At 47.6% G+C, this 18,869-nt stretch overlaps 1 protein-coding gene across 1 annotated transcript in view; it reads right to left on the bottom strand.

The window, feature by feature from the left end:
* BMPR1A (bone morphogenetic protein receptor type 1A) overlaps positions 1-16,704 on the bottom strand; it is a 62,477-nt gene extending 45,773 nt beyond the window's left edge. Inside the window, exon 1 of the mRNA XM_083440080.1 lies at positions 15,873-16,704. The gene's annotated coding sequence lies outside the window, so the exon portion shown is untranslated. The remainder of the gene's footprint in view (positions 1-15,872) is intronic.
* Between the last annotated feature and the right edge of the window lie 2,165 nt (positions 16,705-18,869).

Below are 18,869 nucleotides of genomic sequence, written 5' to 3'. Positions count from 1 at the left end.
TGATCCCGATGCCTTGGACTCCTCCCCCCTACTGCACTCTGGGGGGGAAGCTGGTCCGGATTTCCAGCTGTTACTCTCTGAGTCCCCTCTGGCCCCTTCTTCCCGAGGTGTCCCCCTTGCCCTGACCATGGGGGCCCCTTTCTGTGAATCCTCCGAGTCACTGGAGAGACTCAGAGACCTCGGACTACTGTTGTCGCTGACATTTCCTTCCGACTCCTCCCCCTCGCTCTCCGTTTCCTGCCTCTCCTGTGACTCTTCTCCTGAACCCCTGACATCCATCCCCCCCTCGAAGCCCCCCCTTCCCCCCTCCCCTTCCTCCGGCGGGGGTGCCGGGTGCTCCATCGTTGTGGGGGTAAATGGTGGATACAGTTCGTCCCCCGTGGCGTGCATCCAGTTAGATAAATCCGGCTCGTCCTCCGTGTCTTCGCCGACCTCGTTCTCCTCTGCTTCCATCTCTGTGCCGCCATGCTCGAACCCCACGTCCTCCCCCATCACGTCCATGTCCCTCTCACCCTCGTTCCCCTCTGGGTCCGTTGCCCGCCAAGGGCCCCTCAGCCACCTCTCCTCTCCTCGATTGTCCCACCAAAACGAGCGGTCTGAGGCAAACCCCGAGGGCGAGCCCTCCGGTGAACGTGTTTCTAATGCTGGTTCTTCGTCCGATGTGAATCCCTGGAACGTGCTGGTAGAAAGCGTGGGTGTGAAAAGCCAGTCGTCGAAATACTCGGCTGGCATGGGCCTGTGTGGGAACAAGGCATGAAACTCCTCTTTGAGGAGAGGCTCGTCCAGGGCATAGTCCGGCACCCAACTGTTGGCGCTGGCCGGGGTACCTTCCCGTGCGAGAAAATATTCTACTCCCTCTTCCCCCCATCTCGAGTCCAAAATCTCTGTGACCTGGTTGATGGGTTCTCTTCTTGGCGACTCCCTCCTTGGGGGGGCCTCCCTATACGGGTCTGGTGCCGTGCCCTGCGCCTGAAATCGGTGAGGTGCTTTGTAGGGCGTGAGCACCGACCTATGGAATACTGGGTGCATTCTGGATCCTTCCGGAAGTGTCAACCGGAAGGCCACCGGATTGATCTGTGCTTCAACTCGGTAAGGTCCTAGTTGCTTATGTCCGAGTTTCTTCTTAGCTAAGGATCTGGTCGGCACTGCGTGGGCCGCTAACCACACCCAGTCTCCCACCTGTATGTCTTCACCAACCCTCCTGTGCTTGTCAGCCTGCAGTTTGTATGCGTGCTTTGCAAGCTCTAATTGCCTCCTAAGCTGCTCTTGAACTTCCTGCAATTCCGCCGCCAAGACTTCCGCTGCCTGTGGCTTCCCCTCCCCCAGTTTCTCTAATCCCGGGAAGGTTCTGGGATGCCTCCCGTTGTTGGCGAAGAACGGCGTCACCCCTGTGGACACGTGCTTCGTGTTGTTGTAAGCGAACTCAGCGAGCGGCAGGTAGTCCACCCATGTCGTCGGCTGTTGATTTGCATAGCATCTCAGGTACTGCTGCATGATGGCGTTGACGCGCTCCGCTTGTCCGTTGGTCTGCGGGTGTCTCGCCGACGCTAGGTTGATCTTGACGTTCAGGAAACCCATCAGCTTCTGCCAGAAGCTCGAAATGAACTGGCGCCCCCTGTCGGACAAGATAGACCGTGGCAGTCCGTGCACCCTGAAGACGTGGTCTATGAACAGTTTGGCGGTCTGTTCTGCCGTGGCCACCTTCGCGCACGGAATGAAGTGGGCCATTTTAGTGAACATGTCCACCACCACTAGCACTGCCGTTTTACCCCTCGAGCTGGGTAAATCCGTGACAAAGTCCAGTGCTACCCTCTCCCACGGTTCGCTCGGGGTCTGCAGCGGTTCGAGCAGTCCTGCCGGAGGTTTGTGCACTGACTTGGCCCTTTGGCAAGTGTCGCACCTCGAGACGTACTCCGCGACTTCTCCCCTCATCTTGGGCCACCAGAAATCTCTGGCAACGAGTTCCGCCGTCTTCTCCTTGCCGAAGTGCCCGGCGGTTGGCGCGTCGTGCAACTGCTGCAGTACTTTCGCGCGGAGCTCATCTCCCGGTACATAGAGTGCTCCTCTGCGGATGAGCAATCCGTCCCGTATTTGGAACTCGTCGTTTTTCACCGTGCCCTTGCGCACCTCCTCCATCTTGGCTAGAGCGAAGGAGTCCTCCTGCAGTGCTCGACGGACCGCATCCAGATCCACGGTTGCGGAAGCGCACGCCCACGCTTTCTGGGCGAAAATGTGCTTGGCCGCTGCTGGCGCCGCTTCTTCGAGGTATTGCGGCTTTCTGGACAGTGCATCTGCCATGATGTTGTTGTCGCCTGGGATGTATTCTATGCTGAAGTCGAAATCCGCAAAGAACTCCGCCCATCTGATGTGCCGCTGGTTCAGGAACCTTGCCGTGCGCCAGTACTCCAAGTTCTTATGATCCGTGCGAACCTGCACTGTGTGTTTGGCCCCGATGAGGAAGTGCCGCCACGCCTTGAATGCTGCGTGAATGGCCAGCAACTCCCTGTCCCAGATGGTGTAGTTCTGCTCTGACTTGCTGAGCTTCCTAGAGTAGAAGGCACACGGTCTCCAGTCCCCATGCGGGTCCTCCTGCAACAGTACGGCGCCCACGGCTCTGTCTGAGGCGTCCGTCTCAACCCTCAGCGGTTTGCTGGGATTCACATGCAGTAGCTGCCCTTCGGACGAGAAGAGACGCTTGAGGTTCTGGAAGGACTGCTCCGCTTGCTCCGTCCAGATGAACTTCTTCTTCTTGGAGCTGAGCGTGTCGGTAATGGCCGCTGTCTGCATCGCGAACCCCTTGATGAACTTGCGGTAAAAGTTGGCGAACCCCACAAACCGCTGGACCTCCTTCCGATTGCGCGGGCTCTTCCAATCCAACACCGCGCGAACCTTGGCGCTGTCCATGGCGAGCCCCTTGTCCGACAGCTTGTAGCCCAGGAAATCCACCTCCTTCCTGTCGAACTGGCACTTCTCCAGCTTTGCGTATAGCCGATGCTCCTGCAGTCGCTGCAGAACCTCCTTGACGTCCCCCTCGTGGGTCTCCTCAGATTCTGAGAATATCAGGATGTCGTCTAAGAAGCAGACGCATTTCTTGTAGAGAAGACCCGCCAGGACGTGATGCATGAACGCTTGAAAACAGTGGGCGCCATTTTGTAAACCGAAGGGCATAACTCTATATTCATATGTGCCCAGGGGCGTGAACATGGCAGTCTTCCACTCGTCCCCCTCCCGAATACGGATCAGGTTGTACGCCCCTCTCAGATCCAACTTTGTAAAAACGCGTCCTTTCCGCACCGTTGCCAGAAGGTCATCTATTTTGGGCATTGGAAAGGCTGTGGGCTTGGTCTTTGAATTTAAGAGCCGAAAATCCACTACAAGTCTTTTTTGGGGCGTGTCCTTTTTCTTCACAAAGAATACAGGACTGCCCCCCGCTGCTTTCGACTCCCGGATGAAACCGCGTTTTAAGTTGAGGTCTATGAACTCCTTGAGCTCCTGCAGCTCGTCTTCAGACATGGAATACAGTTTCCCGGCTGGCAGCGTCGCCCCTGGCAGGAGGTCAATCTGGCAGTCATAGGGCCTGTGGGGAGGCAGCTTGTCCGCTTCCTTCTCGCAGAAAACCTCCAAAAACGCTGCGTACTTGCGTGGCACTGCTTGCAGCGTGCTCAATTGTAGCTGCCTGTCTTCCCCTCCTTCTTCTTGGCTACGAAGAATGCAATGTTCCGCGCAATAGGAGGAACCGAAGGTCAATTGGCGTTGGTACCACGCCAATGCTGGACTGTGCCTGTGCAGCCAACTCATGCCCAAGACTACCGGCGTGCCTGACAGTTTGGTGACGTTGAAGCTGATGACTTCTTGGTGATTTCCAATCCGCATCACCATTGGTTGCGTTTGTTGCACCACCTGCCCCCCTAGCAAGTCCCTGCCATCCACTGTGACAACCTTCAGGGGCAGTGTGGCTGGCAGCAGTGGTATATTGTGCTGCTGAATAAAATCCAGTCCTATAAAGTCGGCGTTGCTGCCGGAGTCAATGGTGATCGGTACTTCCAGAGTGCTTCCGTTGGGCAGTTGGAGAGACGCTGTAAGCTGCACCACTGGTTTGGGTGGGAGGGGGTCTGTGGGCTGCGAAATCTCTGGGGATTGTTTCATTGATTTGTCTGGCTGGACCCCAGTACCTCTTCCTCCAGCCAGACTCTGTCGTTTCCCTGCTGCGTTGCTTCTGTCACTGTTGCCGATGCTGCAGTGTGCTTGTGGAGCCTCTGGGGACACTCTTTCGCCATGTGTTGAGCACTGTCGCAGATGTAGCACTTCCTGTTCCCTCTAGGAGGCTTCGTCTTGACTGCTCCCGGCGTCAGGGCTCTGGTAGCTGACTGAGCCCTGGCACCTCCGAGCTCCATCGGTTCCTCTCCCCCTCCCTGCGAGGGCGTGGACTGCGCACGCGCTGCTTCTTTGGGATAGAAGGGAGGTGCTCTGGCTGGTGCCCTTCCCCAACGTCCTTCTTCTCTGTTGCAAGGACGTTCCTCCAGATGCACCCCGATCTCCAGAGCCCTCTGGACCACTTCCTGGGTGCTCCTTGGCCTCTCCCCCCTTCCAATCTCGGCTTTTACTTCTGTATTCAAGCCCTCCCAAAAGAGATCTCTCACTGGCGCAGACGCTTTGTCCCATCCCAGTGCATGAACCAGTCCGAAGAAACGCGTATGGTACTGACGCACGCTGGCTTTGCCTTGCTTAAGTCCATGTATGTCTCTCCTGGCAATATCAACGTCTATCTTTGATAAAAAACACGAGTCCATAGCTTTAATGAAAGCCTTCGCGTCTTGGAGCGCCGGATCATTGTCCCTCCATAAATTTCTCAGCCACGTTTTGGCTTCACCATGCAAATGGGATAGGATAAACCCCACTTTCTCTCTTTCATCTCTAAAGTCTTTGTCAAGCAGATCCAGCGCAAACAACAGGTCTGCTCTAAAGTTGGGGTACTGCTGTAAACTCCCGTCAAAATGGGATACAAGGCTGCCTCCCCTCTTTCCCAATCCAATGCCCTCTGCTTTGGATCCAGGTGGCCCCTGTTTGGAAATCACGTCCAATCTTACTTGGAGATCCCGGTAGGCGCTACTCATTTCCTCCTCTCTTTTTCTGGATGCAATTACCTCCGTGCTGAGTCGTGTCACAGCTTCTTGCAGGGCTGATATCTGCTCTTCCGTCGTCATCTTGCCTGAGTTTTGTGAGCTCTGGGAGCACCCCTCCTCTGCCCTCGCTGCGTCAACTCACGTGGCGAGGTTCTTGGTGCCAAAACTTTAAAAAATGGAGATAGAGCTTACTGTCAGAGCTGGCTCCGGGTCCCAGCTCACCAAGGACCAACGCTAGCCGGTAGTACAGTATCAAAGTCTTTATTGAAGAATAGTCTCCATTTACAAGTCTCAGCGTCCCAGCTCTACGTCTGAGCTTTAGACCGGCGAAGCTCTATCTGGATCTCCGCCCCCTGTGCACCAGCTTAAAACTCTAATCTTACTCCACCTCCTCCTTCTCTCTCTCTTCCTCTGGGTCTTACTACCCCCCGGGGTCTCTTCCCTCCTGGACTCTTCTGACGCAGAGCTGGACCCCTCTGACTCCTCCCCCTCTCTTCGGCGTGCTTTAGGACCTGGCTCCCTACCCGGGCTGCCCACCTTGCCGCCCTCCTGTACATTTGAACTTGGCGCGCGCGCGCGTTTAACTTTCCTGATGACCGTTTCCTCGCTCCCTGACGAGGGTGTGGCCACTCCTGCCTCACGCTCTCCCTCTGCCTGCGCGCTCCCTGATCCCGATGCCTTGGACTCCTCCCCCCTACTGCACTCTGGGGGGGAAGCTGGTCCGGATTTCCAGCTGTTACTCTCTGAGTCCCCTCTGGCCCCTTCTTCCCGAGGTGTCCCCCTTGCCCTGACCATGGGGGCCCCTTTCTGTGAATCCTCCGAGTCACTGGAGAGACTCAGAGACCTCGGACTACTGTTGTCGCTGACATTTCCTTCTGACTCCTCCCCCTCGCTCTCCGTTTCCTGCCTCTCCTGTGACTCTTCTCCTGAACCCCTGACAGCAACATAATATAACTTTGAATGGAACACATGGTCTAGTCCTCCCCACCTCAATGTACTCTCGGAAGACTAGAGAAGAGACCCTCCTAAGAATATTAGGGGGCTGGGCAGGGGAAGGACTAGACCAAGTGAAAAATGAACATAATCTTTTAGCTGCAGTTCATTCATTTTCAGCTTTGCATTCTTGTTATGAAAAAGTGCACCTGGACATTCTGTTGCTACGCCCATAACCTAGGCTTAAGGTACCATTTAGCTCCTAGGTTCCATATCTCAGTTTCTAACACTGGGCAGTCAGTGCATTTAGAAGCTGCATCCCTGCGGGCATTTAGGTAGCTACCCTCAGGGGACTGGGTTTGATGAGGGAAAGATCAGGCTACATGGTTAAGAGACAGGAAGCGTTGGGGATAGTAGATATACATTTATTGGGAGCTGGGTTTCTTGTACAGTGGTACCTCTAGTTACGGACGCTTCTGGTTATGAACGCTTCAGGTTATGAGCTCCGCTAACCCGGAAGTAGCTGCTCCTGGTTGCGAACTTTGCCCCAGGATGCGAACAGAAATCGCGGACCAGAGGCACGCGCACAGAAGACCCTATTAGCAAAAGCGCGCCTCAGGATAAGAAGGGTTTCAGCTTAAGAACAGACCTCCAGAATGAATTAAGTTTGTAACCAGAGGTACCACTGGTTACAGACACTTCAGGTTACAGACTCCACTAACCCAGAAATAGGACTTCAGGTTAAGAACTTTATTTCAGGATGAGAACAGAAATCGCACAGTGGCGGCGCAAGGCCTCATTAGCTAAAGTGGTACCTCAGGTTAAGAACGGACCTCCAGAACGAATTAAGTTCTTAACCCGAGGTACCACTGTATTGAGTATCACAGAAGCTTTGGAATGAGAACGGGAAAGGACACTGTGACTGGCAGGGCTCATAATGGTTGGGTTGGCTGCATTGCAAAAGGTGAAAGAGTGGAGACAGTTAAATGGGGATTTATAGTTTGATTGTAAACCTTCAAAATAGGATGGAATATAAATGTAAAGAAATAGAAGGTGTAATGTGCCACATCTTAGAATTTAAGACAGACAGATATCCACAGCTGCCAAGCAGATGTTTAATTCCACATTTTGATTCCCTTTCTTCTAGTTTATTTTTATTGGACAATCTCAGACTTCAAAGCTGACATCTGTTGTTTGACTTTCCACAATTTAATTTACACTCTCTCTTCTAATTCCTTATGCCAGAAAATTTTTCAGCATAATAGTTTCACATTAAAAAAAGGTGTGACCCGGAAAAGCACTATTAAGAGTGTGGAAGTCAAGAAGTAACCTGATTAATACTACTTTAAAATTCATTAACAGAGCATTAAAAAATCCACACTAAGAGCCATAGTTTCTGCAGAATACAGCTCTAGGGGCTTAACATATCCATCCCAGTTTACAAAATGTAAATTAGGGGTTTATTTGGAGTAATAAGGTTATGCATATTATCAAACAGTTTGTATCTGACAGCAAACTGTATTTTATTAAGTAAAAGTATCAAATTTTAATGCATCTAAATAAAATAAAAAGCTATATTGGAACCCATAAAACCATACAATAAAAACTATGCAAAATTTTAAAATCAGAAATCAGCTAACTATTATGAAAAGATGCAGAACTCTCTAACACAGGTGCCAGGAGCCCTGAAACTAAGGATGGAACCAGCGTAACACAATGCCTTGGATAACCATCCAATTGAGTCAGTCCAGGAGGATACCATGGTCAACAGTATCAAAAGCCACTATCAAAAGCCACTGAGAGACTGAGCAGAAATAACAAGGTCACACTCCTTCCCATGTTTCTCTCATGATAAAAGTCACCCATCAGGGTGACCAAGTCTGATTCAGTTCCAAGGCCAGGTCTGAACCAGCTTGACATTATAGTAAGCTTAGCAACAATACCATTGCTTTCGGCAGCTACTTGTCCATATTATTTTTAGCGACTGTCTAGGTTTCTAAGGCAAAGTTGTTGCTTCAATGCAAGCCACCTTGTAGAAAGAGCTTTACCTCTGGCAAACATAAAATTTGTATGAGGCAGTCCACCTCATTCTAGGATTCATCTGAACCCAATGCACATCCCTAACATTTACAGTGCAATCCTATACATTTGCACTCAGAAGTAAGTTCTATCGAGTTCAATTGACTTTATTCCCAACTGAATAAGAGATTACAGGTTTATACGATCAGTCAAAGGCCCTGGATACAGACTTCCCATTTTTTGAAGAAGTGCTGTTCTATTAACTACCAACCCTTGCTTCTGAATAATTCTTAGCATGCTGTCTTCAAGTAAGTGCTCTTGCTTATTGTCCTTATTAATAAAGTTGAATAAAACCATTAGCAACTGTGAAGGCTTTCTGTCTTTAAACACATACAAATTCTGTAGTGCAAAGGGCATGTGGGCTGCATAGTGCTTAGTATAGCTAGGCCACTTTATTACATTGCAAAAAACAAACACAGAAAACATTTTGTTTTAGCAGCCAAATGGTATGCGTGCTGTTCAAGAAATAGATGGATTAACATGGAAAATGTGGTTCACAATCTGTTTTTTCAGTGATTAAAATCAATCTTGTCTCAAAAATCTCTGTTAGACTGACACTTTTTGCAGAAAGCATTTCATAGTTCTATTCAGTCAATTATAGTTTGGCTGAAAGATTCAGCTGGCACATTGTGAGAGAGATTACAAATCACAGTCTAGACTTCAGAAGAGATGTGCTGCTGCTTTTATTATATGCCAAATTAATGATCAAATGCATATTGCTTTAAGTTATGCAATACTGGAACACTTCTGGGGATTCTTACATTTCAACTTGAAGCTCAATACACTTTGCTCTGAATTAAACATATCTACTACCAGGTCCATTAGTAGAAGTGTGCAGTCATACTATCTGTGGTTGAGGAAACAAAATTTTTCACATTTAATAAATCCTTTTTAAAACAGCAGTTTCTTAATACTGTATTGCAGGAACAGTTGTGGAACTGATCACTTGCTGGTAATATAGTAGTATGTAAAAGAGTCTTATTTTTGGAGCAAAGATTCTAGAGCAGTGCAACACATTGCTGTATGCAGCAGAATATTTTCCTATTTCTGGAACACAAGTATAATCCTAGAATATCACAATACACACTATCATGACCATGCAAAAACAACAAACCAACCTAGGCTTGCCCAGCTGCAAATAAGAATTGTCTCTAAGCAACTAGATAGGGAATCTTTACAAAGACTGGTTCTTTTAATTTTTATTTTAGGCCAGATACAGGTATATGTAGGCAGGTGGGTTAGTAATTGCTTTGTGAGCTAATAACTTCAGTAGGCTTGTTAGGTTAAACAGATGTGACACACAAGATTCAAGAATAATCTAGAATAATCAAGCCAGATACCTACATTTTGCACCTACAAAACTTTTTTTTTAAATCAAGAATTCAACCTTGCCTTTGACCTGTTTGCCACTCACTATTAACACTTCAGTTTGCTTTCTTAGTGATTACTAATTTTCAAACTGATTTGTGCTCACCCTGGTTTCCTAGGTTTTAGATAATCTAATTTCAGTACTGTGAACAACAGTAAATGTAAAGTTCAAACAAGTATGCATTCCCAGATATGTATCCCAGAATCCCTCGTGCACACTGCAGACATCACTTTGGAATTTTTCCAGGCCATCTGTTTATAACGCAACAACTGTTCAGTTGTTGCTCATGTGTTGCAAGGAAGCCAAATGTTTTCCCTCAGGGAAGTGCTTGTATCTCAGGTATAATGCAATTACTATATACTGTGGCTGGTAAAAATGTGATTCTTTAGCAACCTTGCAGCACCCTTCCAATGAGCAGTTCTGTCTGGAACATACTGCCTAAGTGTCCAGGGCATCTACCTGACAGCCAGGTCTTGTTTGCAGCTGGAACTCACCGGAACTCAGTTCTGACACCTCTCAGGTGGGTGCCATTGCCATTATAAGAGAACAAGGGAGGCATTCATGGTGAGTTCTGGCACCTCTTTTCTAGAAAATAGCACTACTGACAGCACCCATGTGGTAAATAACTTCCTCCCCTTCATACTTGGTGTGTAAGTGACAACACACTACAACAGTCTACTTCAGGCATGTCCAAAGTCCTCCACAACTTCAATCCTAAAAAAAGCTCAACAACTTTGGTCAGCCCTCACGGCCCTTCACTTCATCAAATCTGGCCCCCTTTGAAAAAAGTTTGGACACCTCTGGTCTACTTGCAAAAGAAAAGAGGAAAAAGAAAACAAAACACAGGAGCTGAAAATGAGCTATCACAAGGATATATGAAGATATGTCCAATGCCAGTTCTCTACACTACCTGGGAGCAAATCTTCACACTTAGTGCAGGGGCACACCATACCAATACCTCGGTGAGCCACTTGTTATTTTAACACAGTGTTTTCTTTTTAGCCTATTCTATTAGTCCCTTTTTGCTCTGTTCTACCACTTCTTTGAATACTTCTCCAATAGCTTTCCCTCCTTTTCTTTCCACATACCATTCACGCTCTCTTCTCTCTCTGTAGTATAGTGCATCTGTCATCCCTACCAACACAGCTCTTTTTTTCAATCATCCATTCTTTTTGTTCCTGCAACCCATAGAGCAGGTGAGGGCAAACTTTTCAGGATTAAGAGGCACAATCAACAGGGGGAAATCGTTGGGAGCCAAATTTTGATGGTGGGTGGAGAAACCTCTTTTCTGCCATCCATATCATGGTGGTACAATATCTCAGAACAAATGGGCCGCAATAATACCTCAACACAGAGCCTAGGAACCACACGTTGAATTAAATATCCATATCATAAATTAAAGTGTTCACAATATATTTAATAATATTTAATATACACAACGCTTGTTCACAGACACCTACCCACCCCATCAGTTGGTGCACCCCAAAGCTCAAACTTCTCTGCACTATGGTATCTTATAGGCTACTAACAGAAGCAGGGACTAGGAGGAGGGGAAGAGGCGATATCTTCTTCGAAGCTACAAACATGAAGAGTACAGAATCCAATATATGCACATACGCAAAAATCAGGAGCACCAAGTCCCTCTGCCAAACCTTTCCCTTTTGGGTGGGATCTGCAAGGCAACAAGAAGGGGAAATGAAAGAGGTGGACTAGCCCAGCTTGCAGTGTGGCTCTGAACTATGAGCAAGGCTTCGAAAAAAGGAGAGCCTTAGCTTGCTTGCAAAAGCCCTCTCCCAAATTGTGCAGCTACTTACCCAGGGCCTTTCAGAAAGCAGTATGAGAGAAGCACAATACTGATGGGTAGGGCAGCATGCACATGCCTAACTCCCTATGCACGGCACATTCACCTCAATGAATGTGAGTAATGAAATGCAGTGATGAGGAATGTGGGATTTTAGTGGCATCTTGGGACACCCATGGATACTGCACAGAAGGCCTCTGAGGATCATATGTACCTCATAGGTTGCTCACATGTGGCATAAAGGTAATGTTTCAAGACTGCCAGTAATGACTGGATTATCTGTGCTTTCTCTCATGGCTTTAAACAGCAAAGATAGGTACCTAGATTGTATGGGGGGGTGCCCACATGGAGTATCCCCAAGAGAAATTTACTTACCGGAGGACCCTTGCTACCTGCCTAAGGTAAGAAAAAGTGGCAGCTTGTAATTGATTTTAATGGATCAACTTTCATTACCTTCAAATTTAAGAACATCAGTGGGCAAATATTTATACAGTGGTACCTCGGGTTACAGACGCTTCAGGTTAAAGACTCCACTATCTCAGAAATAGTACCTTGGGTTAAGAACTTTGCTTCAGGATGAGAACAGAAATCGTGTGGCGGCGGCATGGCAGCAGCGGGAGGCCCCATTAGCTAAAGTGGTACCTCAGGTTAAGAACAGTTTCAGCTTAAGAACAGACCTCCAGAACGAATTAAGTTCTTAACCCAAGGTACCACTATATACACTGCTAATTAATATACATATTACATGAGAGAAGTAACAGCACAATCCTACACACGTCTATGTGAAAATTGGGTCCTCAAAGGTCAATGACAGTTATTATCTGGGATGTGCGTTAGCTAGACATATTTACTAGGGAGTAAGCTCTATTAAACACACTGGGACTTTCTTCTGAGTAAATATGTGTAGGAATGAACTATAAACAACATTTCTTACTCATGAAGTACAGTATTCCAAGTAGCCCAACTGAAATCATGGAACTTTAAAAAACAAAAAACGCCAAGTTCAGTGAATTTGTTTAGAATGAAGTTACATTGCTAGAACATAAAGTTACATTGCAGCAGGCAACTTGCTCCAAAGCTTACAAAGGCTCCTAGCAAACGACCAATTATATACTGAATATTTCTTTCTTCTACTTAAAACCCATTGACCTGCAAACTAAATAGTCTTGAGGATGGCCTTCAAAAACATACCCCCTTAATCTTCTTTTTTGTTATGATGAAAATACCTTTAATCTCTCTCACACACACTTTCAGCCTAACTTTTATCCTGCTTCAGAGGGAGCTTTATCAGAAGGAGTTGCAACTTCAGAATGCACAATTTAAGCCCAAAACAATGCTAGTCAGAACATTCATCAGAAAACATGTTTAGCCGTTAAGATCTCATTCCACTGCTTCTTCAGAACGTTCAATAACTAATACCTTAAAAAACTTTGTGCACTTGAAAGTTATTGTCAAGAAGCTAACATTCTGCAGTAAGAAAGCTTCATTTTCTACAGTATATTTTTAATGTAAGAACACTAGTTTTGTGATCATAAGATGACAGAATGAAACTAATGGGTACTTAGTTTCAGCATAGGGGTACTTTTGTTCAGGATTTGACCCGAACAACAATTCTCCCAGAATGCTCCATTTCTTTCCTTCATCACCACCCCTGTTAGCCAGCACTGACTATCCACTGACCATGCTCCGTCCTCATTGGGCTATTTCGGGGGTTTCTTCCCAGGCCCATTTGAGCTAATGGAATAATGCCTCACCAAACCTTGGCTCCTCTCCACCCCTGGAAGCCTGCTGATACCTTCCTCTTGTAAACAGATGGGTGCTGTTTGGCCTACCTGAAGGATCCACACTTGAGAGAACTGAGTTTATTATTAGAATTTGGGATTCACAGTGGTTCTCAGGAACTGATTCACAAAACTGCTGTTAAAAAATTAATGATATGTATTGGCCATCTGAACAACATGCCTTCACATACAAGAAACAACATGTATCAAAACCAAGCCCTAGGCAACTACAGTTGGTGCATTTTTACATATCAGATCAATACAAAGACTCTCATGCTTCTTAAAACGAAGGAAAAGATATACAGATGTGATGTAGTATTTACACAGTTCAAATAATTGAGCATAGTTGCTAAATGCATGAAAGGTAGAACAATAACCCTCAACACCTTATTTAATTTCAAGGAACCAAGCTGCAGTCTTTAAACTATTAGGCATATATAACCCTAATTCACGTACTTGGAGGCAAACTACATTCAAATTAACTGGGCACATCCAAGTCTAGTGTGAAGGAGCGTAATTAGTATGAATGCTTTTCATAGATTTCTGCATTACAGTCTAAATATGAATAAATCACAAAATATATTGATCTAGCATTCAAACAACTGAATCCACTGTGTGGATTTAGTTTGGGGTTTTTTGCACCAATTTGTTTTGAGCTTGGAGGAGTATATTTCAAGAACTGCAGGACCCAAACTTAATAAATGCAATTGTCTTCTCTGTTAACTTCGCATTGATTTTTAAATCCTATATAACAGAGAACTAGGATCAGGACTTCTGGTGTGGTGCCAGTTCAAGGCATCTGCAAGTCAAGTCATGTATTTGGAATAGAAAATACACCTGTTAAACTCTCATAACTAACTGGAGAGTTCTAATTCACATGAATTGTTATGACAAAAATGTAAAAAGAAAATGCTACAGTGGATTTAACACAGTGGTGGCCAACCAACAAACAAGTTCACTTGGTGGACTTTCCACCTCTTGTCTAAAGAGTGAGTGCTAGGCAGGGAGGCAGAAGTGCACAGAAATGCCAAAACTGGGCAAAAGGACCCAAGTACATCTTAACATCCCACTTCCTAAACCACTTTTGGAACCCATGTTGCAGACTGGCTATCCAATGATTTAGAACATACTTGTGAAACATTTAGCTACAATAGCTGTCTATTATAAACTATTTTCTTTCCTTGTATCATAAAACTTTCATTTTATAGAACTGTATTGGAAGACAGGAGTGCCTGGCATGCTCCCGTCCATGGGGTCAGGAAGAGTCAGGCACGACTAAACAACAACAACATTACCAACCCATTTTTTTACTTTTTTTTACCTTTTACAGAACCAATGAATACATCATCATACTGGATTTATCAAACCAGATGTAGCAATTTTCACCATACAAAGAAACAAACAAAAAACAGCTAGTCACAAATGAATGTCTTGCCTTATTAAAGCTAATTTATTCCTGGATATGCGACTGAACAAAACAGGTGCTCCAACCACCACATTCAAACACCAAAACCTAAAACGTCCAGAGACACTGAGGTTGCAATCCTGCAAGTAAGCCCCATTGAATTCAAAAGGACTTCTGAGTAGACACAGCCACAACTGCACTGCTGCACTCATTTTAGTAGATTTATACTTTACATTTTATAAAATTTCATTTTTCAAAAACTGGCAGTCCACTGCTTGGAACCAAGGCCCACTGATCTTATTTCCAACCAAGTCAAATGTGCCAACAAGTAACTGCAACTGCTACTGGGTTACCTAGTCACTGTAATATTGAATACACTGCAGAAAAGTAGCACACACCGCACTACTGGAGCTTGATTAACACTTCTAATTATGACGGCTATCAACTCCTTTAATATTTATTGCTTATTTTGGTGGCTGCAGTGGAAAGGATATTAAGTAATTCTGTTAATTAAAAAGCAACACTACAAATGAAGGGCCTCTCCCCTACATAAGTAGCACCACTCACCTCCAGGAAGACAACCAAGCGCAAAAACTTACACCAGGATCGGAAACGGAAAGGTGAGAAAGGGCAACTTAAAAGTGCCAAAAGGCTCCTAGCAAACGACCAATCCCAGGACCCTCAAAAAAGAAAAAAAGACCACCTTCTCCAAATGGTAGCAGGCAGAGAAGAGAAGCAGCAATGGAAACGACCTATTGTTAACTTGGCCATTTCTACGGCTAGCAAACTGCTCAGGCCGAGTTATTTAATTACTTAAACCTGGGGCTTATTTTTTTAAAAAAGTTATGTAGTGAGACACAGCGGGTCGCTTTTCGGGGGGGGGGGGTGGAATTGGAGGCGTCGATTCTCCGTCGACACCAAGAACCCCGGGACCGGCCGACTTCGCTTCTCTTCAGCAGCCCGATCCTATACTTAATCCGGAGTGAATCCCACCGAGCAGAACGGGGCTCACTCCCGAAGGAGCGTGCGCACCACCCGCTTTAAGGAAGCCTTTCTTAAGTTTTAACCTTTTGTTGTGCGAGTGGCTGGGGCAACCCAGTCAGATGGGTGGGGGTACAAATAAAAATGTAGTATTATTAAATTCAAGACGGGGAGGGCAGCCTTTCCCTCAGGGCCACCGGCCAGGCCTCCTCTGCACCGGTTGCAAGGGGGAAGCAAACGCACTCACGTCCACACGTCTCCCCTTTCAGACGAGGAGGCGGGAGGGCGAAACCCGAGGGAGGCCTGCCTGCGGACTCCACACCTTCCCCCGCCGCCATTTAGTTGCCTCCCTCACCTCTCTCCCCTCCTTCCCCGCCGCCACGCACCGCGCCCCACTCACCCGCGTCGGGGGCCCGTCATCCTCCTGGCCAAGGGGTTTCCTTTCTGGCCCCCACCGGAGCGGTCCGAGCTTGAGAGGCGGGTAAAGAGGGTCGTCGTTTGGGGAGGGGAGAAGAAGGCGCCCTCCGCCTCCTCACTGCCGCTTCGGCCTTGCGTCGCGGCTCTGGGCTAGACGGCAGGAGGCGGGGAGCCGAGAGGCTGGCTAGGCTGCCCCACAACACACAGGCGCGCAGGCCTCTCTCTCTCGCCTCCCGCTCACTCGACGCCCGGGCTCGCCGTTCCCCTCAGATCCGCGCGCGTGCGCATGAGAGTGCCCTAGGCGCGCGCGAGGGTGAGAGAGATATATATAATTGGGCAGAGGGGTGAGCGAAGACGACGAAGGGGCTTCTCGGGAGCGAGCGAACGCCCGGATTATTCCAATCACGGCCGCTGCCTCTGAAAGCAGCTCTAGCAGCAGCAGCAGCAGCCGCCACGGAACGGGAGGCGGGGAGAAGAGAAGAGAGGCGGCAGGGCGTCCAATAGGAGGCCGAGGAGGGTGCGCGCGCTCCCTCGCGCGCGCGCAGGGGAATAAAAAAAAGGAGGTGCGGGAGGGGGAAAAGGACACGGACGCCGCCGCGCGCTCTTTCTCCTCCCTGGCAGGCACCGTCGAGGTGTCTGTCTGTCTGTCTCGCTCTGGCTCCCGTTCTCTCCTCGCGTTTCCTCGACGGAAACCCGCCGAATAAGACCGGCCTTAGTTCGACGCCGCCCGCTGCCCTGTTGTTACTTCTTTTCCTTGCCTAGTACGGGCAGCAACCTGGGCTCGTTCGGCGGCGCTCGGCACCTCCCCGCCCCTCATCCCGAAGGAGCGGCCGAACGCGCGGCGGAGATTGCCGAAGGGCCCGAGGCGCTGTGGAGAAGGGGGGGGCGGGGGAACATTCCTCCGCCATCTCCCTTCCCTGAAAACCCTCGACGGGGGTGGGGACGTGTTTCCTGACTGCACCAAATCTCCTCACCTACCTGATACGTGGAGAGGGAGTGTCGGTTTTACGTATAAGCAAAACAAGCTATAGTTTAGGACCCCACTCTCTTGGGCCCCCCCCCCAATTTTTTTTAAAAAACAAACCTGGGTGTACATTTCCAAAATATAAGATAAAAAAAACAAATAAAATAAAACCAACATACAGCAACAGTGTTTTGTGTTGTGTAGGCTCCTATGATGTAAGTAATGGGCACTGCCTGCGCCCTAAAATATCACTGGTTTGCTCATTTCTATATACAGTATAGGGTGCCTTCTCATGGGCTGGTTGCATGGCAACATGTGCAAAAGCTTTAGATTCCTATTAGGTCCATAAATGACCATATAGCATATATTCAACGCAAAAAATAAATAAATCAATTTGTTTTTGACAAAGGAGAGCTGGACATAAAAAGGGCCCCATTACCTTCAGTAGCTTAGGGCCTCATCAAACCTAAATCTGGCCCTGAGTCTCCTTGAAGTGATTCAGTCCAATATCCACCCCCCCACCCCAACTTGGTATTACAGGATGCAGAAAGCGTTGACAGCGTGTCTGCCGTCATTTGTTGAAGCCGTGCTTCCTATGAGAGTTGTGAGTGCGAATGCTGCCCTTCCACCTTGTTTGCAAGGTGCTGCCAACGCACCTGTACGCATATAGGATTGTAGAGTTTGGAAGGGGGCACCCCAGAGTCATCTAGTCCAACCCCCTGCAATGCAGGAATCATTGGGCCCCATGTGGTGCTTAAGATCCACAACTCTGAGATTACTAAGAGTCTGATGCTCTACAGACTGAGCTATCCCAGCTGTCCCACCCTGTATAGACATTTCCCCAACTGACAGATAATGCTCTGTGTGTAGGTGTGCAATTCCGGTCACCACACCTCAAAAGGGATTTGTGAAGCCGGGAGATGTGCAGAAAGCAGCCCAAAATGAGGGAAGCAAGTTAATTCCCCTGTGAAGGAAGGAAGGCTGTTCTGGCCCTTTCAGCTTGGAAAAAGCAGGAAATAAAAGAGAGCCTAGGAGCCAATTCCTAGGGGCCGAGTTGGCTCTTTCAGTCCACCCACCCCCAATGAAATATTTGAGGTGGCAGGGCCCCCACAATGTTAATGGGCATTGCCATTCAAATACTGTGTGTGCACCGTATCTTGTGATCAATTTTGCAAGGCAGGGCTAACTTGCACCCCCACCCCTATTTTATTCAAGTTGGCACCCTTGAAAGGGAGGGCAAGGCTTGGCCAGAGGCATAGAAAAACGCTGCACAGTGTGAAGAAAAGTGAATTTGAGATCCTGGAATAAGGCCTGGATTGTCCAATGAGGTTGAATGGTGGGAGATTCTTCATGCAGCCCATAGTTGAACCTAGAAATTGCTGTCACAAGATTTAGAGACGAGCCACCAAAACTGTTTTTTAAAGCACCATTGATGTTCCATCTGTTGCTGATAGGGTGGTACAGTGGAACTCAAATTTGATCAGTGAGACAAAAGTCTCTGAGATATGTAAGACCCACATTATTAAAGGTTTATAGGTCGATAACAAGTGCCATGAAATATTCTTAGAAGCCAAGGATCTTTTAAAATATGGAGTGGATTCCTGGGCCATGGGTTGTCAGTGATGTCAAGCAAAGCATTTATGTATTATTTCCCACCCCCTCTTTCGTTATACTTATGACATAATGTTGAACTCATTATAAGAAAACTCATTACCCCAGAGTTTGATTAATCCTATCTTACTGGACTAACTTCTGTAGGACAAACAATTATCATTAACGGCAAAGCTTGCATCCATGAGACCCATTTCTGGTTTGCATTTACTGTACCATATATTACCATTTTTATGTATATTTTATGTAAGCCGCTTGGGGTTTTGATGATTAAGTAGTATACAGTGGTACCTCTGGTTTCGAACGGGATCCATTCTGGAGGCCCGTTCGCAACCTGAAAAGAACGCAACCCGCGTCTGCGCACGCGCGGGTCACAATTCGCTGCTTCTACACATGTGTGTGACA

Source organism: Podarcis tiliguerta (genome assembly GCF_965153285.1).
Source record: "Podarcis tiliguerta genome assembly, chromosome: 5".
Lineage (NCBI taxonomy): Eukaryota > Metazoa > Chordata > Lepidosauria > Squamata > Lacertidae > Podarcis > Podarcis tiliguerta.
The sequence above is the reverse complement of the archived record's forward strand: the minus strand, read 5'-3'. Positions and strand labels throughout refer to the sequence as shown.